Genomic DNA, 19,651 nt, shown 5'->3' with positions numbered 1-19,651 from the left:
TGGGTCTCCCATAGTGTTGGCCCATGCAGTGAATGCAAGGGCTGAAAAAAAAATTGGCATGCACTCCAATGCCCCTTGAAAAAGACTTAGAGGGCCTCATGAAAAAATGTTCTAATTATTAGGAAGTGGGTCTCCCATAGTGTTGGCCTATGCAGTGAATGCAAGGGCTGCCAAAAATTGGGAGGCACTCCAATGCCCATTGGAAGAGACGTGGAGGTCAGAGGGCCTCCTGGAAAACAATGTTCCCATTATTAGGAAGTGGGTCTCCCATAGTGTTGGCCTACGCAGTGAATGCAAGGGCTGCCAAAAATTGGGAGGCACTCCAATGCCCCTTGGAAGAGACGTAGAGGGCCTCATGAAAAAATGTTCTAATTATTAGGAAGTGGGTCTCCCATAGTGTTGGCCTATGCAGTGAATGCAAGGGCTGCCAAAAATTGGGAGGCACCCCAATGCCCCTTGGAAGAGACGTAGAGGGCCTCATGAAACAAAATGTTCCCATTATTAGGAATGGGGTCTCCCACTCTGTTTGCCTATGCAGTGAATGCAAGGGTTGCTGATAATTTGGAGACACTCTAATGCCCCTTGGAAGAGATGTAGAAGGCCTCATGAAAAAATGTTCCCATTATTAGGAAGTGGGTCTCCCATAGTGTTGGCCTATGCAGTGAATGCAAGGGCTGAAAAAAAAATTGGCATGCACTCCAATGCCCCTTGAAAAAGACGTAGAGGGCTTCATGAAAAAATGTTCTAATTATTAGGAAGTGGGTCTCCCATAGTGTTGGCCTATGCAGTGAATGCAAGGCTGCCAAAAATTGGGAGGCACTCCAATGCATCTCGGAAAAGACGTGGAGGAGGGCCTCCTAAAAGAACGTTCACATTAGAATGCAGCGGGACTCCTATACTTGTAATGCCCATTCACTAAGTGCATTTAACCCTGGAGGATATACATGAACATACTGTATAAAAAGAATATTTTACGGGCATCATAAACACCCTTTAAAAAATTATGTGGGTGTTGCACCTTGGTTACCCTGGTTATATAGTGGTGGAGGATGAAGATGAGGAAAAGGAGGGTGTGAAAAGGTGCATGGGAATTCACTGGATTTGAGTTTATGCTACGCTGCTATCATTCGGTGGTGTTGAGAAGTCTGGCCCAATCCAGCCCTTATTCATTTTTATAAGAGTCAGCCTGTCAGCATTTTCAGTTGACAGGTGGATGTGCTTATCAGTTATAATTCCACCAGCGGCATTAAAAACCCGCTCTGATAAAATGCTAGCGGCAAGGCAAGCCAGGACCTCCAAGGCATAGAGAGCCAGTTCATTCCATGTGTCCAGCTTGGATACCCAATAATTATAAGGCACAGAGGAATCACGGAGGTTGGTACGGTCGGCAAGGTACTCCCTCAGCATCTTCCCAAACTTTGCACTCTTTGCGAGAGTACCCCGCGCCTCAGGGCCTGTGCGATGGGAGGGGCTGAGAAAACTCTCACAGAACTTTGACAGTGTTCCCCTGCCTCTGCTGGATTGGAGTTTTGTCTCTCTCACCTGTACTCCTTGGTTGTCCAACGAACTGTGACCTCTGCCGCCAGTGTTTTCAGGTGAGAATTTTTTTAATTGTTCCGCAACAAGGGTCTTCTGGTACTGCCCCATTTTTTAGACCTGTCCGCCTCAGGAATAAGAGATATAAAGTTCTCCATGTAGCGTGAGTCTAGAAGTGTCACCAACCAGTAATGATTGTCACCCAAAATTTTGAGAACACGAGGGTCACGGGAAAGGCAGCATAACATAAACTTAGCCATGCGTGCCAGACTGCTAACAGGTAAGACTTCCATGTCCTCACCAAGAAGACGACTGACCATGCTCTCCTCCTCCTCCCTGTCTTCAGGCCATCCACGCTGAACAGATGGTATGACAGTTGTGCAGGTAGTACTGTCTATAGCGCATGAAACGGGCCCCTGTTCTTCCTCCTCCTCCTCCTCCTCTTCCTCATTGCCATCCAATCCACTTTGGGATGAGATGAGGCTGGGCTGTGTGTAATCACCCTGTATGGTTCCTTGTTTCATCTCATCGTGCTCCGCCTGCAATTCATCCTTTTTGATTGTGAGCAGAGAGCATTTCAGAAAACAGAGAAGCGGGATGGTGACGCTAATTGTGATGTCATCGCTGCTCACCATCTTGGTGGAGTCCTCAAAGATTTGGAGGATAGTATAGATGTCTGACATCCATGTCCACTCCTGAGGTCTTATGTGTGGAGTCTGAACTGAATACCAATTGCCTTGTTGATGCTGGTAGTCAACAACTGCTCTCTTCTGCTCAGAACTCCTTCCCAACATCTGTAGAGTTTCAATGCGTAGGGACATCACACACCAGTCGGAGAGCTGGAAGCTGCAAACGCTGCTGAAGCACGGCAAGGGCGGCGGAAGCTGTAGCTGACTTTCTAAAATGGGCACACAGGCGGCGTACTTTGACAAGCAGATCCAACAGCTCTGGGTAGGTTTTTAGAAACTGCTGAACTACGAGGTTAAGCACATGGACCAGGCATGGTACATGTATGAGCTCACCTTGCCTCAGAGCTGCCACCAGGTTCCGGCCAATGTCACACACGACCATGCCAGGCTGTAGGTTCATTGCTGTCAGACACAGATGTGCCTGCTCTTTCAGAGATGTCCACAACTCTTCAGCATTGTGCGGTTTGTCACCTAAGCATATTAGCTTCAGCACAGCCTGTTGCCGCTTGGCTGAGGCAGTGCTGCAGTGTTTCCAGCTGGTGACTTTTGTGGTCATTTTGGAGTTGGAGGCTGAAGAGGAGGAGGAGGCTGAGGAGGATGAGGTGCAGGAGCTGTAGACTGTGGGGCAACCCTGACTGACCCAGGGCCCGCAATACTCTGCGTTGGGAGGATGTGTTCTGTCCCAAGGACCGACTGGGTCCCGGCTTCCACTATGTTAATCGAGTGTGCCATCAGCGAGATGTATCATCCCTGCCCACAAACACTTGTCCACGTGTCTGTGGTTAGGTGGACTTTCCCTGTAACATCATTGTTGAGGGCATGGCTAATGTTGTGGGACACGTGCTTGTGTAAGGTGGGGACGGCACACTGAGAGAAATAGTTGCGGCTGGGGACCGAGTACCGAGGGACAACCGCCGCAATCAGGTTGCGGAAAGCTTCCATCTCCATGAGCCTAAAAGGCAACATTTTGAGAGCAAGCAGTCGCGAAATATGGGAATTTAGTTGTGTGGCCTGTGGGGCGTTGGCTTCATATTTGCGCTTGCGTTCCAAGGACTGGGGTATGTAATTAACCCCTTTCCGACATGTGCCATACATGTACGGCACATGTCGGTTCTCTCCCTTTGGTGGGGGCTCCAGCGATAAGCCCTCACCTTTCCGGGGAGATGACACCTGACATGATCAGCTGTCATGTGCTCCTGGCAGCGGCATTTAACATGGCCGCAGCGGAAAGACATCACAAGTCCTGCCCTTCGCCACTTGTGTCACATGACCACGAGTCACCCATGGGTTGGCATGACAACCCGGGGTCTGCAGGAGACCCCTGAGGTTGTCATTGCCTGGATCTGATGGTCGTCTGTGTGTAGCAAAGGCGATCAGACAATCGCAGCTTCTCTATATGCAGCTCCTCTATTTTTTTTCTCTATATGCAGACATTGCAGGTGATGGTACATACATATGAACTAAGACATATTGTTTTAAATTCCCTATCACACAGTGGTTCATGCACCATATATTGCATACCTGGGATGAGGAACAGGCCAGTATATACAGAACTCACTTGGCACAGGGGTATGGCTCAACTTTCTTATACAATATTAGATTAGGTCAAGTGGACCTTTGTATTTACCGTATTTTTCGGACTATAAGATGCACCGGACCATAAGACACTCCTAGATTTTAGAGGAGGAAAATAAAAAAATGAAAATTTAAGCAAAAAATGTGGTCATGATGCACTTTTAAGGGGAAGGGGGTTCTTCTGCTGACACTGGTATAGGGGTAATGTCCCCCAATTCTGACAATATCCCCCATCCTGGTATATATGCCGCCACCCTTCCTTTTATATGTGGTCCCCATCCCCATCCTGGTATGCCTGGCATCCCTCCATCCTGGTATGCATGGCACCCCTCATCCTTATCCTGGTATGCATGGCACCCCTCATACCTACAGTGGTGGCAAAAAGTATTGGCACCCCTGCAATTCTGTCAGATAATACTCAGTTTCTTCCTGAAAATGATTGTAATCACAAATTCTTTGGTATTATTATCTTCATTTAATTTGCTTGCAAGGAAAAAATACAAAAGAGAATGAAGCAAAAATCAAATCATTGATCATTTCACGTAAAACTCCAAAAATGGGCCAGACAAAAGTATTGGCACCCTCAGCCTAATACTTGGTTGCACAACCTTTAACCAAAATAACTGCGAACAACCGCTTCCGGTAACCATCAATGAGTCTCTTACAATGCTCTGCTGGAATTGTAGACCATTCTTCTTTGGCAAACTGCTCCAGGTCCCTGATATTTGAAGGGTGCCTTCTCCAAACTGCCATTTTGAGATCTCTCCACAGGTGTACTATGGAATTCAGGTCTGGACACCTTAGAAGGCTCCAGTGCTTTCTCTCAAACCATTTTATAGTGCTTTTGGAAGTGTGTTTTGGGTCATTGTCCTGCTGGAAGACCCATGACCTCTGAGGGAGACCCAGCTTTCTCACACTGGGCCCTACATTATGCTGCAAAATTTGTTGGTAGTCTTCAGACTTCATAATGCCATGCACACGGTCAAGCAGTCCAGTGCCAGAGGCAGCAAAGCAACCCCAAAACATCAGGGAACCTCCGCCATGTTTGACTGTAGGGACCGTGTTCTTTTCTTTGAATGCCTCTTTTTTTTTCCTGTACACTCTATGTTGATGCTTTTTCCCAAAAAGCTCTACTTTTGCCTCATATGACCAGAGAACATTCTTCCAAAACGTTTTAGTCTTTCTCAGATAAGTTTTGGCAAACTCCAGCCTGGCTTTTTTATGTCTCGGGGTAAGAAGTGGGGTCTTCCTGGGTATCCTACCATACAGTCCCTTTTCATTCAGATGCCAATGGATAGTACGGGTAGACACTGTTGTACCCTCGGACTGCAGGGCAGCTTGAACTTGTTTGGATGTTGGTCGAGGTTCTTTATCCACCATCCGCACAATCTTGCGTTGAAATCTCTCGTCAATTTTTCTTTTCCGTCCACATCTAGGGAGGTTAGCCACAGTGCCATGGGCTTTAAACTTCTTGATGACACTGCGCACGGAAGACACAGGAACATTCAGGTCTTTGGAGATGGACTTGTAGCCTTGAGATTGCTCATGCTTCCTCACAATTTGGTTTCTCAAGTCCTCAGACAGTTCTTTGGTCTTCTTTCTTTTCTCCATGCTCAATGTGGTACACACAAGGACACAGGACAGAGGTTGAGTCAACTTTAATCCATGTTAACTGCCTGCAAGTGTGAATTAGTTATTGCCAACACCTGTTAGGTGCCACAGGTAAGTTACAGGTTACACGAATTAGAGAAGCATCACATGATTTTTCAAACAGTGCCAATACTTTTGTCCACCCCCTTTTTTAGGTTTGGTGTGGAATTATATCCAATTTGGCTTTAGGACAATTCTTTTTGTGTTTTTTCATTGAAGACAAATTAAATGAAGATAATAATATCAAAGAATTTGTGATTGCAATCATTTTCAGGAAGAAACTGAGTATTATCTGACAGAAATGAAGGGGTGACAATACTTTTGGCCACCACTGTATCCTGATATGCATGGATCCCTCATCCTTATCCTGGTATGCATGGCACCCCTCATCCCCAATCCTGGTATGCATGGCACCCATCATCCCTCTCCTGGTATACATGGCACCCCTCATCCCTGTCCTGGTATGCATGGCACCCCTCATCCCTGTCCTGGTATGCATGGCACCCCTAATCCCTATCCTGGTATGCATATCACCCCTAATCCCTGTCCTGGTATGCATGGCACCCCTCATCCCTGTCCTGGTATGCATGGCACCCCTAATCCCTATCCTGGTATGCATGGCACCCCTAATCCCTGTCCTGGTATGCATGGCACCCCTCATCCCTGTCCTGGTATGCATGGCACTCCTCATCCCTGTCCTGGTATGCTTGGCATCCCTAATCCCTGTCCTGTTATGATTGGCACCCCTTATCCCTGTCCTGGTATGCATGGCACCCCTAATCCCTGTCATAGTATGCATGGTCCCCCTAATCCCCATCAGGCTGCACATTAAAAAAAATAAACACTCATACTCACCTCTCTTCTCTCCTCCGGCGCTGCGTCCGGTCTGCCTGTTATTGCCAACACCTGTTAGGTGCCACCGGTAAGTTACAGGTTACACGAATTAGAGAAGCATCACATGATTTTTCAAACAGTGCCAATACTTTTGTCCACCCCCTTTTTTAGGTTTGGTGTGGAATTATATCCAATTTGGCTTTAGGACAATTCTTTTAGAGTTTTTTCATTGAAGACAAATTAAATGAAGATAATAATACCAAAGAATTTGTGATTGCAATCATTTTCAGGAAGAAACTGAGTATTATCTGACAGAATTGAAGGGGTGCCAATACTTTTGCCCACCACTGTATCCTGATATGCATGGCTCCCTCATCCTTATCCTGGTATGCATGGCTCCCCTCATCCCCAATCCTGGTATGCATGGCACCCATCATCCCTCTCCTGGTATGCATGGCACCCCTCATCCCTGTCCTGGTATGCATGGCACCCCTCATCCCTGCTCTGGTATGCATGGCACCCCTAATCCCTATCCTGGTATGCATGGCACCCCTAATCCCTATCCTGGTATGCATGGCACCCCTCATCCCTGTCCTGGTATTCATGGCACCCCTAATCCCTATCCTGGTATGCATGGCACCCCTAATCCCTGTCCTGGTATGCATGGCACCCCTCATCCCTGTCCTGGTATGCATGGCACCCCTCATCCCTGTCCTGGTATGCTTGGCATCCCTAATCCCTGTCCTGGTATGATTGGCACCCCTAATCCCTGTCCTGGTATGCATGGCACCCCTAATCCCTGTCATAGTATGCATGGTCCCCCTAATCCCCATCAGGCTGCACATTAAAAAAAATAAACACTCATGCTCACCTCTCTTCACTCCTCCGGCGCTGCGTCCGGTCTGCCTGCACTGATCTCTCCATGTGAGCCGCGCATGACATCACTGCCATGCGCGGCTCACATGGAGAGATCAGCTGCCGGAAGTCACAGCTCCCCACGCCGGGTCTGTGTGCGCGGGGAGCAGTGACTTCACTCTCCTTCATAGCCGGCACACAGCGGAGCCGCGCTGCAGCTGCTGCTGCTGCCGGCTATCTCCTGTGCCCGCTCATTAAAGGGAGAGAGAGGTTGAATATTCATGCCCTTTAACAGTGGGGCACAGGAGATAGCCAGCAGCAGCAGCAGCCGCAGTGCGGCTACACTGTATACCGCTATTAAGGAGCATGAATGTGCGTGGGGAGCAGTGAATATTAATTTTCTTTAGCAGCGGGGACAGTGTAGGCTGCAGCAGACGGCTGCTGCCTCCTGTGCCCCACTCCTCCACTGATACCGCTATAAGACTATAAGACGCACCCCCCATTTTCCTCCAAAATTTTGGAGGAAAAAATTGCATCTTATGGTCCGAAAAATACGGTATATTGTCACGATTGAACAGGAACCCACTCTGCCAGAAGGAACCATAATTTACACCTGGGACCAGATCTTTCCTCTTTGAGTTCCCAATACCATCTTGCAACTATAGGGAGATTCTTATGACCACCGGGATGCAAGACCTAACAAGTACAAACACCTACTCCAGATAAAATCTTCCACATAACAACTCACATGTAGTTTCTTTCTACCTTTGAACTGTTCTCTGTTAGATCTCTGAGGGATAGTTGACCTGAAGAACATATATAATTTTAGATCTCTCTACTGGAATTATCATTTGACATACAGTTATATGAAAAAGTTTGGGCACCCCTATTAATCTTAAGCTTAATGTTTTATAAAAATTGGTGTTTTTGCAACAGCTATTTCAGTTTGATATATGTAATAACTGTTGGACACAGTAATGTTTCTGCCTTGAAATGAGGTTTATTGTACTAACAGAAAATGTGCACCTGTCAAATTTTGTTTGAATGCAGATTGCACATTTTCTGTACAATAAACCTCATTTCAAGGCAGAAACATTACTGTGTCCAACAGTTATTACATATATCAAACTGAAATAGCTGTTGCAAAAACACCAATTTTTACAAAACATTAAGCTTAAGATTAATAGGGGTGCCCAAACTTTTTCATATAACTGTAAGTTCACAAAATATGGGCTTATTTTGTAAATAACAAATTAATTCTTTGTATTTATTTTGATTGGTTTCATTTATTTCTAGAGACACTGTGATCAACGCCAAATAGTGGCCGAAACGTCAGCTTTTGTTTTGTCATTGATTTTACGCTATTACATTGGAATAAATTTCACATGAACAAAATTATTCAGTACCATGTGCATTGATTATAACCTTGACAATCGCAGCTTCTAGTCTGCCATGGAGACTATTGAAGAATGTGTAAAGTAAAAAAAAATGTTTTTAGAAATAAAAAAATATATATATAAAAATTAGTGTTGAGCGAGCACTAAAATGCTCGGGTGCTCGAAGCTCGGGCCGAACTCGCCGTGATACTCGGGTGCTCGACCCGAGCAACGAGCCCAATGTTAGTCTATGGGAGACCTGTGCATTTTTGCGGCACCCCCGGCAGTCTTTTAAAAGCCTAACAAGTGCCCAAAACGATAGTGACAGTGCTTAAATGACGTGGGGACAGCATGGGGAACGCCGCAGGAAGCATTTCTGACCCCCAGGTCACTGCTGTCAACAACGTGGTCAGAGGAATTAAGCCACTTTTAAGGGCTCACAATAAAACGTTCAAAAACTAAACTGAAACTGCTTTCCTGTGAAATATGTTAAGGAAGTTCCTTTCCAGAGTAAAGGCTTCTGTATAAGGTAAAATAAATAACCCCCCAAAAAAAATACTCCTCCACACCTTGGGCTATGTTCACAAGTAGCATTTTTTGTGATTTCAACCGTGACAAATGTATTCACCGGGAAATGTCATTTTAATATTTTACAACCTTATCTGGCCATGTGCTGTGTGACGCATGCATACAGTGCTGAAAAGACATGGGAACAGCATGGATAAGACCCCTGGAAGCATCTCTGACACTCAGGTCACTGCCTAAAAGTGTGCCCATCAGAAGTGATCCTTGCTGGATCAGAAGACGCAGACTTGCAACTATCCCCGTGCAAGTTCTTCTCCCAGAGCAGTGTTCAATTGTACCTCCCCCATTCCTTGCAATGCAAGCGCAAGTATGAAGCCTGCCACCCACCCACCCCCAGGCTGCAATACCATACTGCTTGCTAGCACTTGAAATTGGGCCTTTTAGGCATGTGGAGGCGGAATCTGGCAACCACATCATGACTGCGTTGGCGGCCTGGTATCCATACTCAGTCCCCAGCCGCCCGGCGGACGGGTGTCAACACTCGGTCCCCAGCCGCCAGGGGGCGACCGGGTGTCCATACTCGGCCCCAGCCGCCCCATAAAATGCAAGCGTAAGTGTGCAGCCTGCCACCACCCACCCCCAGGCTGCAATACCATACTGCTAGCTTGCACTTGAAATGGGGCCTTTTAGTTTGGAGGAGGCCGAAGCTGGCCACTACCTCATGGCTGCTTCGGCAGCGAGGTATCCATACTCAATCCCCAGATGCCCCTATTTGTCTCGGTGTGCCTTATACATAAGATGAAGTGTGCATACCAAAACATTACCTGTGCCCTCCCCAGTGCATTTAGTGGGAAGGACAGCCTTTTCTGCTGTAGTGTGTGCATGCCAAACCCCTGTTCATGGTACATGCGAAGATGCCTTCCACCCTGCACCTGTCAGTGCAGACTTGCAACTATCCCCGTTCAAGTCCTTGTCCCAGGGCAGTGTTCAATTGTACCTTTCCCATTCCTTGCAATGCAAGCGCAAGTATGCAGCCTGCCACCCACCCACCCCCAGGCTGCAATACCATACTGCTTGCTTGCACTTGAAATTGGGCCTTTTAGGCATGTGGAGGCAGAATCTGGCCACCACGTCATGGCTGCATTGGAGGCCTGGTATCCATACTCAGTCCCCAGCCGCCTAGCGGCCGGGTGTCCGCACTTGGTCCCCAGCCGCCAGGGGGCGGCCGGGTGTCCGCACTTGGTCCCCAGCCACCAGGGGGCGGCCGGGTGTCCATACTCGGTCCCCAGCCGCCTGGGGGCAGCCAGGTGTCCATAAACGCTCCCCAGCCGCCCCTATTTCTCCTGTCAACTTCCCCCCACACACTTTTCGTAGCCCGGCCTGCTTTAGGGCAGCATTGGACGAGCCCAACAGAGAACCAGACTCCTCCGGTGGGCCCTGGCTTCTCCATCAGGGGAGTTGAGAGTGCCAAGGTGAGGAGCATGATGATGATGATAGAAGTTAGCATCTGCTTTGTTGTCTTGGAATGCAAGTGCATGTATGTAGTAGCGGCTAGGCCTGAGGTGGTCAGCGTTTTGGCGCATATCCTACCTCCTCCGAGAATTGCTGGATGTTTTCCTGCTACTATCCCAGTTCTATGACTCCCATTAAAACAAAGCTTCAGGTGATAAATGATGGATTAGGTGGTGTCAAAGGTGAAAGAGCAGGAGGAACAGGGACCATTCACATCAATATCAGGCCAGTCAACCACATATGTCTTGTAGGATATGCTTCTATAACAAAAGGAGCGGTTAGGCTACACAGTTATAGGGCATACAGTGAGTGCAATGCCTACCAAAAATTTCGAGGCACTCCAATGCCCCTTGGAAATGACATGGAGGTCAGAGGGCCTTAACTAAACCATTTTTTCCATTTATAGCAACTGGGTCTCCAGTACACTTTTGGCCTAAGCAGTGAATGGAAGGCTTTCCTAAAATTATGAGGAACTGCATTGCCCCTTGAAACAGACGTGGATTACAGCGTACTAAAAACCTTCTACCCATTATTGGGGAGTGGGTCTCCCTTAGTTTTCGACTTTGCATTGAAAAGCAAAAGCTGACTAAAATTAGGAGGAAATGCATTGCCCGTTGGAAGAGTCGTGGACGTTAGTGGTAATTAAAAACAACATTTCAATGCCCCTTGGAAGAGCTCTGGAGTTCAGAGTGGTTTAATAAGATGCTTTTAATGCCCCTTGGAAGAGACGTGGAGGTCCCAGTAGCTTAACAAGACGGTTTTAATGTCCCTTGGAAAAGACGTGGAGGTCCCAGTAGCTTAACAAGACGGTTTGAATGCCCCTTGGAAGAGACGTGGAGATCCCTGTAGCTAAACAAGATGGATTGAATGCCCCTTTGAAGAGACGTGGAGGTCCCAGTAGCTTAACAAGACGGTTTTAATGCCCCTCGGAAAAGTGGTTGAGGTCACAGTAGCTTATCAGGACGCTTTTAATGCCCCTCAGAAGAGATGTGGAGGTCCCATTAGCTTAACAAGATGGTTTTAATGCCCCTTGGAAAAGAGGTGGAGGTCACAGTAGCTTAACAAGATGCTTTTAATGCCCCTCAGAAGAGACGTGGAGGTCCCAGCAGCTGAACAAGACAGTTTGAATGCCCCTTAGAAGAGACATGGAGAAACCAGTAGCTTAACAAGATGGTTTTAATGCCCCTTGGAAAAGTGGTGGAGGTCGCAGTAGCTTAACAAGACACTTTTAATGCCCCTCAGAAGAGACGTGGAGGTCCCAGTAGCTTAACAAGACGGTTTGAATGCCCCTTGGAAAAGACGTGGATGTCCCAGTAGCTTAACAAGACGGTTTTAATGCCCCTTGGAAAAGTGGTGGAGGTCACAGTAGCTTAACACGATGGTTTTAATGCCCCTTACAAGAGCCATACCGTACAGCATCTTTAAAATATTATTCCCAATATTGGGGAGTGGGTCTCCCACAGTCTTTGCTTATGCCTTCCAAGCAAAAGCTGACAAAAATAAGGACAGAGGAACTTTCAATAATGGCAACACGGACCACGGTCGCCCTGGTGGTATAGTGGTGGTGGAGGCTGAGGATAAGGAGAAGAACATAAAAAAGCCGAAATGAGGAAGCGTATACCAATGTGTGGGTGTGAAGCGGTGCATGTGAATACACCTCCCGAAATAACACAGTGGATTTGACTTTATGTTACTCTGCTGTTATTTAGTGGTGATGAGAAGTCTGGCCCAATTCAGCCCTTGTTCATTTTGATAAGGGTCAGCTTGTCAGCATTGTCAGTTGACAGGCAAGTGAGCTTATCAGTTATAATTCCCCCAGCGGCACTAAAAACGTGCTCAGATAACACACTAGCAGCAGGTCAGGCCAGGACCTCCAAGGCATACAGAGTAGTGTTAAGCCACCCCCGTAGTGTTCGGGTTCAGTTTGGTTCATTGTCAGCATTGTCAGTTGACAGGCAAGTGCGCTTATCAGTTATAATTCCCCCAGCGGCACTAAAAACACGCTCCAATAACACACTAGCAGCAGGGCAGGCCAGGACCTCCAAGGCGTACAGAGCGAGTTCATTCCAAGTGTCCAGCTTGGATACCCAATAATTAAAAGGCACAGAGGAGTCACAGAGGATGCTGGTACGGTCGGCAAGGTACTCCCTCACCATCTTTTGAAACTTTCCACTCCTTGTGAGAGTACCCCGCGCCTCAGGGTCTGTCCAAAGGGAGGGTCTGAGAAAACTGTCCTAGAACGTTGACGCCTCTGCTGGATTAGAGTTGCGTCTCTCTCGCATGTACGCCTTGGTTGGTTGGAACTGTGACCTCTGCCGCTAGCATGTTCAGATGGGAATTTTTTTAACAGTTCTGCAGCAAGGGCCTTCTGGCAATGCCCCATTTTTGTAGACCTCTTCACCTCAGAATTAAGAGAGTGAAAGTTCTCCTTGTAGAGGGGGTTGAAAGGTGTCACCAACCAGTAATGACTGTCACCCAACATTTTGACAATGCAAGGGTCATGGTTAAGGCAGCATAACATAAAGTCAGCCATGCGTGCCAGACTGGTAACGGGCAATACTTCCGTGTCCTCACCAAGATGACGACTGACCATGCTCTCCTCCTCCTCCTCCCCCCTGTCCTCAGGCCACCCACGCTGAACCGACGGTATGACACTTGTACAGGTACTACCGTCTACAGCGCATGATTCAACTCCTGTTCTTCCTCCCCCTCCTCCTCTCCCTCATTGTCCCCCAATGCACGTTGGGATGAGATGAGGCTGGGCTGTGTGTAATCGACCGCTACGGTTTCTTGATCCATCTCATCATACTCTGGCTGCAATGCCTCCTCTTTAATTCTCTGCAGAGAGCATTGCAAAAGACAGACAAGTGGAATGCTGACACTAATGATGGCGTCATCGCCACCCACCATCTTGGTTGACTCCTCAAAGTTTGTCAAGATGGTACATTTCTCAGACATCCAGGTCCACTCCTGAGGTCTTATGTGTGGAGTCTGACCTGAATATTGAAGGCCTTGTTGCAGCTGGTACTCCACAACTGCTCTCTTCTGCTCACAAATCCTTTGCAACATGTGGAGGGTAGAGTTCCAACGTGTGGGGACATCACACATGAGTTGGTGTGCCGGAAGCTGCAAACGCTGCTGCAGCACAGCAAGGATGGCGGAAGCTGTAGCCGACTTGCGAAAATTAGCTGACAGGCGGCGTACTTTGACGAGCAGAACTGGCAACTCGGGATACGATTTAAGAAACCGCTGAACGACGAGGTTAAGCACATGAGCTAGGCATGGTACGTGTGTGATCTCGCCTCAGGGCCGCCACCAGATTATGGCCATTGTCACACACGACCATGTCTGGATGTAGGTTCAGCGGTGTCAGCCACAGATCTGCCTGCTCTTTCACAGCTTTCCACAACTCACAAGCAGTGTGAGGTTTCACACCTAAGCTTATGAGTTTCAGTACAGCCTGTTGCCGCTTGACAGAGGCAGTACTGCAGTGCTTCCAGCTTGTAACTGATGTGGTGATATCTGAGATGGAGGCTGAACATGAGGAGGAGGAGGAGGATGATGCGCAGAAGCTGTACACTGTGGGGGCAACTCTGACTGACACGTGCTTGTGTAGTGCGGGGATGGCACACCGGGCAAAATAGTGTCTGCTGGGGACCGAGTACCGAGGGACGGCCACCGTCATAAGGTTGCCGAAGGATTCCGTCTCCACCAGCCTAAAAGCCAGCATTTACAACTCAAGCAGTCGTGAAATGTGCGAATTTAGGATTGTGGCCTGTGGGGCATTGGCTGCGAATTTCCGATTTCGTTCAAAGGTCTGGGATATGAACAATTGAACGCTGCGGTGGGTCGTGGACGTGGACGTTGATGCTTTTTCCTGAGAAACTGCCAGAACAAGTGAAGACTGAGAGGAGGGGCATCTTTGCATGCAGTATGGACAGGGGATTGCCTTGTACACACTACAGGGGGTTCTATTGCACACACAACAGCTGAAAAAGCAGTGGTGACATCCGCTGACACTGGTCATGGACCCTGGGGTTTACCCCACAAAGTCGGGTGCTTTGCTGCCATGTGCCTGATCATGCTGGTGGTGGTCAGGCTGGTAGTTTTGTCACTCCTGCTGATGCTGGCATGGCAGGTGGTACAAATGGCATTTTTGGGGTTATCAGCAGAGTCTTTAAAAAAATTCTAGACTCTGGAAGACCTACAGGTTGTACTGGCAACGTCCCTCGTGTTGGTGTTACGGGATACTGTTGCCTGCCTTCTGTGTGCGGCCACCACACTGCTTCTACCTGCCTGCTGGGGGACTCTGCCTCCCTCACCATTTGTGCTGCTGGCCTCGCTCTGCATGTCCTCCAGCCACGTTGGGTCAGATACTAGATCATTCACCAACTCCTCCTCTTCCACTTGCGCACCACGATCCTCCTCACTTCCTGGCAATTGTGTCTCGTCATCGTCCACCTCTTGTGACAAATTGCCAGCGTCGACTTTCTGTGGCCGTGGCTGTTCAAATATTTGGACATCACTACATGGGATCTCCTCTTCCACCACTTCAAGGGGCACAAATTTGGAAATGGACCAGTGAACAGCTCTTCAGAGTGTCCAAGTGTGGGATCAGTTGCTGTCTGACGACACTCGGCATGGTGGGAGGAAGGAGCATCAGGGTGAGGAGGATTATGCGGTCGAGACTCACGGCTACTAAGAGTTGACCATGTGGAAGACAGACCGGAGGTGGTTGTGCCCAGGTAACTGGAAGGATTATCTGCTATCCAATTAATAACCTGTTCACACTGATCAGTTCGCAATACTGGTGTTGTTCTGTGCTTCCCTAGTTATTCGGTCAAGAAGTGGGAGCGAGAAGATGTGGCTGTTGGTTGCGGCACATTTTTGCCTTGGCCACGGAACCATCCTATCCACGCACCATCACCAGAACGTCCACTTCCACTGCCCTTGCCACGCGCCTTGCCCATTATAAAGGAAGTAAAATAGCTTACACTCGCACTATCAATGGAAAAAGGGTAATAAAAATTAGATTAGAACCGTGGAAGAGGAAAACCACAGTTCTATTTCTGTGGCCTACACCGACTCTTTAAAACAATCTGAACAATCAGGGAGAAACTATTAATGTTTTTCTTTGCAGAAAAATACCAAAAGCTGACTAATAGAGATTTTTTACCGTGGAATGGCAAAATCACGGTTATTGTTTACTGGGGTATACCAGACAATTTTAAATAGATATATTTGCGGCTGAACAGTGAGCGACACACTCAAACTGTTATTTTTTAGGTAAAAATGGCCCAGAAGTGGTTAATACAGAGGCTTGTACCGTGGAACTACAAAACCACACTTCTATTTCTCTGGCCTTCACCAGACTATTTTCAACAGATATATTTGTGTCTGACCAATCAGGAGACACTATTACTGTTTTTCTTTACAGCAAAAAAATGGCAAAAGCAGGGTAATACAGAGATTTCACCCCTGGAACTGCAAAACCACACTTCTATTTCTCGGGCCTAAACCAGACTATTTTCAACAGATATATTTGTGTCTGAACAATCAGGAGACACTATTACTGTTTTTTTTTCACGGTAATAAAAAAATGCCAAAAGCAGGATAATACAGAGATTTGACCCGTGGAACTGCAAAACCACACTTCTATTTCTTGGGCCTACACCAGACTATTTTCAACAGATATCTTTGTGTCTGAAAAATCAGGGAGACATTTTTTATTTTTATTTTTACGGCAAAAAATGCCAAAAGCAGGATAATACAGAGATTTGACCCGTGGAACTGCAAAACCACACGTCTATTTCTATGGCCTACACCAGACTATTTTCAACAGATATATTTGTGTCTGAAAAATCAGGGAGACACTATTAGTTTTTTTTATGGCAAAAAATGCCAAAAGCAGAATAATAGAGATTTTTTACAGTGGAACAGCAAAACCACAGTTATAATTTACTGGTGTATACCAGACTTTTTAAAATATATATATTTGCCGCTGAACAGTGAGCGACAAACTCAAACTGTTTTTTTTTAGAAACAAATGGCCCAAAAGTGGATAATACAGAGGTTTGAACCGTGGAAATGCAAAACCACACTTCTGTTTCTCTGTCCTACACCAGACTATTTTCAACAGATATATTTGTGTCTGTAAAATCAGTGAGACACTATTAGTTTTTTTTTTACGGCAAAATATGCCAAAAGCAGGATAACACAGAGATTTGAACCATGGAACTGCAAAACCACACTTCAATATCTCGGGCCTACACCAGACTATTTTCAACAGATATCTTTGTGTCTGAAAAATATGGGAGACATTTTTTATTTTTATTTTTACGGCAAAAAATGCCAAAATCAGGATAATACAGAGATTTGACCCGTGGAACTGCAAAACCACACTTCTATTTCTAGGGCCTACACCAGACTATTTTCAAACTGTTTTTTTTTAGATACAAATGGCCCAAAAGAGGATAATACAGACGTTTGAACCGTGGATCTGCAAAACCACACATCTTTTTCTCTGGCCTACACCAGACTATTTTCAACAGATATTTTTGTGTCTGAAAAATCAGGGAGACACTATTAGTTTTTTTTACGGCAAAAAATGCCAAAAGCAGGATAATAGAGATTTTTTACCGTGGAACAGCAAAACCACAGTTATAATTTAATGGTGTATATCAGACTTTTTTAAATACATATATTGGCGGCTGAACAGTGAGCGACACACTCAAACTGTTTTTTTTTAGATACAAATGGCCCAAAAGAGGATAATACAGACGTTTGAACCGTGGAACTGCAAAACTACACATCTGTTTCTCTGGCCTACACAAGACTATTTTCAACAGATATATTTGTGTCTGAAAAATCAGGGAGACACTATTATTTTTTTTTTTTATGGCAAAAAAATGCCTAGAGTAGGATAATACAGAGATTTGACCCGTGAAACTGAAAAACCACAGTTCTATTTCTCGGGCCTACACCAGACTATTTTCAACAGATATATTCGTGTCTGAAAAATCAGGGAGACACTATTAGTTTTTTTTTTACGGCAAAAAATGCCAAAAGCAGGATAATACAGAGATTTGACCCGTGGAACTGCAAAACCACACTTCTATTTCTCGGGCCTACACCAGACTATTTTCAACAGATATATTTGTGTCTGAACAATCAGGAGACACTATTACTGTCTTTCTTTACGGCAAAAAATGCCAAAAGCAGGATAATACAGAGATTTGACCCGTGGAACTGCAAAACCAAACTTCTATTTCTCGCGCCTACACCAGACTATTTTCAACAGATATATTTGTGTCTGAACAATCAGGAGACACTATTATTGTTTTTCTTTACGGCAAAAAATGCCAAAGGCAGGATAATACAGAGATTTGACTCGTGGAACTGCAAAACCACACTTCTATTTCTCGGGCCTACACCAGACTATTTTCAACAGATATATTTGTGTCTGAAAAATCAGGGAGACACTATTAGATTTTTTTTTACTGCAAAAAATGCCAAAAGCAGGAGAATACAGAGATTTGACCCGTGGAACTACAAAACCACACTTGTATTTCTCGGGCCTACACCAGACTATTTTCAACAGATATATTTGTGTCTGAACAATCAGGAGACACTATTATTGTTTTTCTTTACGGCAAAAAATGCCAAAGGCAGGATAATACAGAGATTTGACTCGTGGAACTGCAAAACCACACTTCTATTTCTCGGGCCTACACCAGACTATTTTCAACAGATATATTTGTGTCTGAAAAATCAGGGAGACACTATTAGATTTTTTTTTACTGCAAAAAATGCCAAAAGCAGGAGAATACAGAGATTTGACCCGTGGAACTACAAAACCACACTTGTATTTCTCGGGCCTACACCAGACTATTTTCAACAGATATATTTATGTCTGAACAATCAGGAGACACTATTACTGTTTTTCTTTACGGCAAAAAATGCCAAAAGCAGGATAATACAGAGATTTGACCCGTGGAACTGCAAATCCACAGTTCTATTTCTCGAGCCTACACCAGTCTATTTTCAACAGATATATTTGTGTCTGAACAATCAGGATACACTATTACTGTTTTTCTTTACAGCAAAAAATGCCAAAAGCAGGATAATACAGAGATTTGACCCGTGGAACTGCAAAACCACACTTCTGCTTCTTGGGCCTACACCAAACTATTTTCAACAGATATATTTGCGTCTGAAAAGTCAGGGAGACACTAATAGTTTTTTTTTTACGGCAAAAAATGCCAAAAGCAGGATAATAGAGATTTTTTACCGCGGAACAGCAAAACCACAGTTATAATTTCATGGTGTATATCAGACTTTTTTAAATATATATATTTGTGGCTGAACAGTGAGCGACACACTCAAACTGTTTTTTTTTAGATACAAATGGCCCAAAAGAGGATAATACAGACATTTGAACCATGGAACTGCAAAACCACACATCTGTTTCTCTGGCCTACACAAGACTATTTTCAACAGATATATTTGTGTCTGAAAAATCAGGGAGACACTATTATTTTTTTTTTATGGCAAAAAATGCCAAGACCAGGATAATACAGAGATTTGACCCGTGAAATTGCAAAACCACAGTTATATTTCTTGGGCCTACACAAGACTATTTTCAACAGATATATTTGTGTCTGAACAATTAGGAGACACTATTACTGTCTTTCTTTACTGCAAAAAATGCCAAAAGCAGGATAATACAGAGATTTGACCCGTGGAACTGCAAAACCACACTTCTATTTCTCGGGCCTACACCAGACTATTTTCAACAGATATATTTGTGTCTGAACAATTAGGAGACACTATTACTGTCTTTCTTTACGGCAAAAAATGCCAAAAGCAGGATAATACAGAGATTTGACCCGTGGAACTGCAAAACCAAACTTCTATATCTCGAGCCTACACCACACTATTTTCAACAGATATATTTGTGTCTGAACAATCAGGAGACACTATTACTGTTTTTCTTTACGGCAAAAAATGCCAAAAGCAGGATAATACAGAGATTTGACCCGTGGAACTGCAAAACCACACTTCTATTTCTCGGGCCTACACCAGACTATTTTCAACAGA

The sequence above is a fragment of the Phyllobates terribilis genome, unplaced genomic scaffold (genome assembly GCF_046119375.1).
Source record: "Phyllobates terribilis strain yellow unplaced genomic scaffold, ASM4611937v1 Scaffold_11__3_contigs__length_659146591, whole genome shotgun sequence".
In the NCBI taxonomy this organism is placed as follows: Eukaryota; Metazoa; Chordata; class Amphibia; order Anura; family Dendrobatidae; genus Phyllobates; species Phyllobates terribilis.
The sequence above is the reverse complement of the archived record's forward strand: the minus strand, read 5'-3'. Positions refer to the sequence as shown.